This window comes from Camelus dromedarius, chromosome 2, assembly GCF_036321535.1.
Source record: "Camelus dromedarius isolate mCamDro1 chromosome 2, mCamDro1.pat, whole genome shotgun sequence".
In the NCBI taxonomy this organism is placed as follows: domain Eukaryota; kingdom Metazoa; phylum Chordata; class Mammalia; order Artiodactyla; family Camelidae; genus Camelus; species Camelus dromedarius.
The window spans coordinates 24719074-24725201 of record NC_087437.1 but is presented as its reverse complement, the minus strand read 5'-3'; the positions used below and the strand labels follow the sequence as shown (position 1 = coordinate 24725201).

At 37.4% G+C, this 6128-nt stretch overlaps 1 non-coding gene across 1 annotated transcript; it reads left to right on the top strand.

Moving 5' to 3' along the window:
- Nucleotides 1–391: 391 nt before the first annotated feature.
- On the top strand, nucleotides 392–464 carry TRNAV-AAC (transfer RNA valine (anticodon AAC)). The gene has a single exon. It is a non-coding gene; the product is annotated as a tRNA-Val (tRNA).
- The last annotated feature ends 5664 nt before the right edge of the window (nucleotides 465–6128 follow it).

Sequence of the window (6128 nt, the reverse complement as noted above, 5' to 3'; positions counted from 1 at the left end):
TCACATCATCTTATGCAGATCCATATGCTGCCTAATATTTACTTAAAATGGGTGATCTCCATAGCAACCAGTGAATCAAATGGTACATGAGCTGACTGTGAAGTGCAGATATTTGTCTTTCTTACAGTAAAACTGACTATCTAATAAACACAATTGATTATGCAACCCTATTGTTTTAACCTCATGTATGTGGGATAATAGATTTTTTAAATATGTGTTCTCCAGCCTACAGTTGGTGGCATCACTATTGTTTTTCCATTAATTTAGCTTTCAGCTTTCTTTACTTTGATGATTTAAAAATGGAGATTAGCAAAGTTAAAACCAATGAGATTGATTTGAGTATGGAGTGTGGTCAGCAGAATAATAGCCCTCAAAGATGCCCGAGCCCGGGGGAGGGTATAGCTCAGTGGTAGAGCGTGTGTTTAACATGCACGAGGTCCTGGGTTCAATCCCCAGTATCTCTGTTAAAAAATAAATAAACAAACAAACCTAATTACCTCTCCCACTTAAAAAAAATGTGAAAAAAAAAGATGTCCAAGCCCTGGTCCCTGGAACCTGTGAGGATGTTACCTTACGTGGAAAAGGGACTTTGCAGATGTAATTAAGGGTTCAGACGTTGAGATGGAGGGATTATCCAGGATTATTTGAGTGAGCGCAGTCTAATCACATGAGCCTTTAAGAGCAGAAAACCTTTCCCAGTTGAGGTCCCAAAAAAGACATGATGACAGCAGAAAGCTCAGAGCGATGCTACGTTGCTGATTTTGAAGATGAAGGAAGGGAGCATGAGCCAAGCGATGCAAGTGGCTTCCAGAAGCTGGAAAAGGTAAGGAAGTTGAATCTCCACAGAGGAAGACTGCCCCACTGACACTGTGATAGTGTCAGACTGCTGATCTTATGGAGTTATAAAATAATACATTTGAATGTTTAAGCCACTAAATGACGACCTTGTAGTTTGACGTAGCAGCAGTAGGAGACTAGTAAACAATGTGTGACATTGGTGTGACTTCATAAAGAAAGGCAGGAACCAGTTAAAGGGAAGGGGAGGACGATTCCTGCACTGTCTCATCCATACTGCATAGAATGTAACTTGACATATCTAAGCAGAGCACATGTCCTTTCAAAAGGGTGATGGCCAGGACACAGAATTAGCAGGTTAGCATCCGTATCCAAGAGCCCTGGGACTATTCCAAGGGATTCATGAAAATTTGTGTCCTCTGCCAGGCTCTGTTTTATGCCACACTGAGCCTCCTTCAACTGCATAAATGACACTGAATCATAATTAAATGTGACAGCAGGCCCCAACCTGCCTGTCTTCCTTAAACAGACCACCAGGTCAGTTAAATACAAAATGTATTTTTCTTAAGACATTTTTGGGTGTGTGTGTGTGTGTGTGTATTTACATATGTTTTTAATAATCAGGAAATCCTTTCCTCAAAAAATTATTTTTCTTTCTGAAGAGCCTTACCCAGAGAGGCTGTGAGAAGAGGGAGGGGAGAGATTAAACTCTTTGAATTCATTATCTCCTTTGTATATGAAATGACTTTTAAGCAAAGACATCTTCTTTTCTGAAATGAAGCATACAGTAGATGTTTAACAGCTTTTCTGGATGGTATTGGACAGAACTCTTCTTTCTCAGAACTGTGTAAGCAAGACTTGCTTTCTGGATCCTGGTCTAACACAACATGCTCTATGAACTGATGGAGTTAAGTCTTCAAAACAAATAATTATGTGCTTATTTAACCAAATGTTGTGTTTCCCTTTGCAATGAAAAGGATCCTATTTGGTTTCCTTTGCTGGTTTTTAACACTTTGTAGTTATACACTACTTCATCTCAACAACTTTCAGTGCGGTCCAAGAACCCCTGGTGGTCCCTAGTTTTCTTTCAAGGGGTCCAAGAAGTCCTCCTTTTTCCAATGATATATCCATGTGAAGCCAGATTTTTTAGATATTCTTCAACCTAAACAAAATATCCCGCAGACTGAAAGCAGAAGCAGATATGTAAGCCTCATTCTTCAGTTTGACATAGATTAAAGAAATCACAAAAGTGCTAGGCAACGACTCTTCTCACTGTTTTTTTTTAATTTTGGATAATATAGATGTTTTCTTACAGATGTGATTTCTTTCAATACATAATGATTTATTAACATCATTTCAAAATGAATTCATGCAAAATGCTTTAATGTATTAATTTCTAATATGAGAAATATTTATAGGTAGTACCCACATAAACAAAACGCTTTTAGGGTTCTCATTTGTTTTTAAGTGTAAAGGGATCCTGAATCCAAAAAGTTTGAAAACCACTGCTTAACCTCAGTAGTCCTCCCAACTCTCTGCGGAGAAAGGAAAGGAGGTGAGAGGTCAAGAGAGGTGGGCAGGGGAGGTGAATAAGGTTTGTTTCCTGGTATGTAAAGGTGTGCAAATGATCCATTTGGGGGCAAGAAGAAAATAATGGTATTTCAATGGTATATATTTTATATTGTTCTTTGTTCAATTTCTATATTGGAGTATATTTAATAACACACCCAATAAATTTCACCATGAATTTATAAATAAGTAAAATATCATTAAATGAGGGGAAAAAATGTTTTACCCATGGGGTCCATGATTTTAAAAACCTGAAGACTACTGATTTATGAAAATAGATGACTTTGTCCATAGTGGATAAAACTCTAAAAAGTTCTTAAGAGAATTTTTAGAGTGAGAACTTTGATATAAAAAAACAAATATTTAATGAAGCAAATCAAAATCCCAGCAGAATCTTGCATATTCTAGCAGATCCCAAAGAAGAGAAGTTTTGTAGAAAATGTCAAATGTGCAAATGTCTGTTGTCTTCTTTGTTCTCCATTGTATCTCTTTGAAGGCTTTCCTTTCCTTGTGGAAGGGTCATTTCTTTCTGAAGACTTTCTGATAACCAGATTTTGCATAGTTAACTTTTCTTATTTCACATTTTCACTTTGGACAGTTCAATATCATAGCCATTTATTCCTCTTGGGGGAAAAAATGAGACTGCTAGTTGTCACTGCCTTGACACAAATTTCAAAGTAAATTGAGAGGTCAGTTTGATTTCTTTAATTATCCTTAGTAAAAATTGAGGTAAATGCTTATAACTTTTAACAATAGTATCTTTCTTCGGTCCTTACTTTTATAATTCAATCCTAATCTACGTTGCCTTTCTTATCTCCCACTGCACACACTCTCTGAACCCATCCAATTCTCTGTCTTCACAGAGTTAACTAATTCCCTTTAACTATTTAAAAGCTACAGCCCTTGCCCTCAAAATAATTAGAGTCTGGTGGGAGGAAATAAGTATTGTCCCAAATAACTGGCATGAAACGAAAATAATGATCAATGTCTCAAGGAACATGAAAAGAATGTGCTTGTGGCAGAGACTGAGAGCCACCCGTACAATATCCATGTTCCCCTTCCCATTAACACCAGAGCCCAGTCTTCTGACCCACAGTGTTCTTAGGCACCCTTGTAGCTAGGTATGGCTTTGTCACTAACTTCATTTGCAGCTGATATGGCCATGGGGTGCTCTGCTTCATGTAATGAAAGCCAACATTGAGTTGGATTCCTTGGCATGCTCTTTATAAGGGTGTATTTCTTTCCTTCCTGTTTCCTGCTGCCTGGAACTTGAACAAGATGGTTAGAGCTTCAGCAGCCACCTTGGATGATGAGAAAATCCAGAATGGAAGCTAGGAAGGTGCAGAAAAATAAAATGAGCCTGAGTCTTTGATGACTGTGGAGTCATAAAAAAACAAGCATCTCTATTGCCTAAGCTATTAAGAAGGGAACAAGGAGGTTCTGTTATATAAAGTTGACCCTGGTCCTAAGTGATACTCTCTTGGAAATTCAGAAGGGAAAAAGGAAGGAATACTTCTACTGGGTGTCTTTAGTAACATCTGAACTAGACCTTGATAAATGTACAGAATTTTTTCATGTGGTCAATGCCAGGGAAATCCATGAAAGAGAAGATCTCAAAGAAAACGTTGCCCTCACAATATATCATATTTAGTGGAAAAGAGCACAGCAGCTCCCTCCTTAGATTCGGCGTACCCCTCATCCTCAATTAAAAGGTCGTGACTCCACATCTCAATCTCCGCTAAAACAAACTTCAAAATCAGCTTCTTCATAATGGCCTTCCCACGCCACACTCAGTAACTCCTACAGAACCAAAGGTCCACTCATTCACAGGCAATCCTGCATCATTTGTTATTCAAAGATTTTGGGGTTTTTTTATGTCTTATCTCACAATATAGGTAACAGGCTTTCTGATATCAGAGAGTGTTCTTTAAGTCCCTAATTATGTACATAGTCTTTGCACATCTTGCAAGCTTAATCACAAAAAAGGCATAATTTTCAACCCTCCTCAAAATGTCTTTAAGGTGTGGTCTGACCTGGCTCACATGCTGAGAAGTTGGGTAGAAGGTAGATGAACATATAAATAGCAATTTTATAGTGTCTGATAGCTTACAAAGGTATCCTAGCCATTATTTCACTTTGTTTTACAATAACTTTGTGAATTAGGTCTCATCCATGCACTTTTTTATTCAACAAAATATACTTTGCTTTTGCTTTTTCTTTTGTGCCAGGCTTAAGGCCTACCAGAAAAATAGCATTAGGCATATAAATAATTATAATGCAGTGAGGAAGCACTGATGTAGAAGCCAGAGTGAGGTCCCAGGAGGCTTAACTAACTGAGAATATAGCTTTCTGTTGGGATGAGCCTAAGAGTTCCAAAGAGGTAGTGATAGGGAAACCTAGTTGTAAAGGAAGAAAGGTACCTGGAAATCTGAAGAAAAAAAGGGGGGGGGGGCATTACAGACAGACAGAAAAGCATGTGTAAGGCACAGCATGGCCCATTTGAGGAACAGCAAATAATTTGGCATAGCTAAGGGCAGAGGCAGTAAGGAGGGAGTTAAAAGTGAGACTGGAGAGTTAGCCAGAGGCTAAAAATGAAAGACGCTTTATACTAGCTGCAGCATTTCTGTCTTATATTTTATGGCAAAGAAAAGTTGCTAAAGGATTTCAAGCAAGAGAGTTCTGTGGTCAGATTTACAATTTAGAAAGTTAATTCCGAATGCAGTTTCACAAAATATCCAAGTAAGCAACAATAAAAAATTTATAAGATGTTATGACACATAGCAGAGCAAAGTGGGGTTGAGTTTCCAAGCACAAAGGCCCAGTAATTCTGCAGCTGATTTTGCATATTAAAAGTTGTGTTGAAGTGTTAGCAATACAAGTAAATGCAACCTTTTTCAGAATTTCAAAACAACTGTATTATTGCCCTCCAAAGAGAGGAAGAGAGAGACTATGATTCACCAAATGCCGGTGTTTCTTAACAAATCATCTATCTTTCCTGATTTTTTATATTTTTAGGTTGACTTGTTTATTTGTCCTTATGCCCTGCCATCAAAACTGATAACCAGCTATTTAAAGTCTTCACTTACAAGCTGACAAAAGGTAAGTAATTATGTTTTTCTTTCTCAATTGCTCTTTTCTTATTTCTTCTTTAAGAAAATATAAGAATGGCACTTGTATCCATTTCAGATGCCATCAGTAATACTTCAGGCAGCAGCAACATTAATCAAATGGAAAAAGAGTATCTCACTTTTTTTTTAATCCAGAAGTATTCAAAGGTATTTTATGACCTTTCACCCATAAAAATAGTTTAGTGCACCATGAGAATTTATTCAAGACTGGATAAAATGAGTTAACTGTCTAAGTAAGCCAGGGAGGCAAGGTAGAGCTTAGGTATTTCCTTTGCCAACCACTGTTTCTACACTAACATGCTAATGTACTTTTTGGAAAAATGCCAAAGATGATACTACAGACCTTTTTTTCCTCTGCCCATATGTTCTTGAGGAACCAGAGTATGAATTTCAGCTCTATTTATTAGCCACTTGTGCCTTAGGCAAGTTGTGTGACCTCATGCTGCCTGTTCCTTTAATAGCAGAATGAGGAGTAAATAGGTTAAAGATTAAATAATATATTCCATATTATTTTTAACAGTACCTGCCATAGAGTAAGTGCTCAACATCTAGGACTACTATTATTATTACTACTTCTATTATAAAAAATTTTACTTGTTTTTATTCTGCCTGCTGGGGAATGAAGCCTTCCCTGTT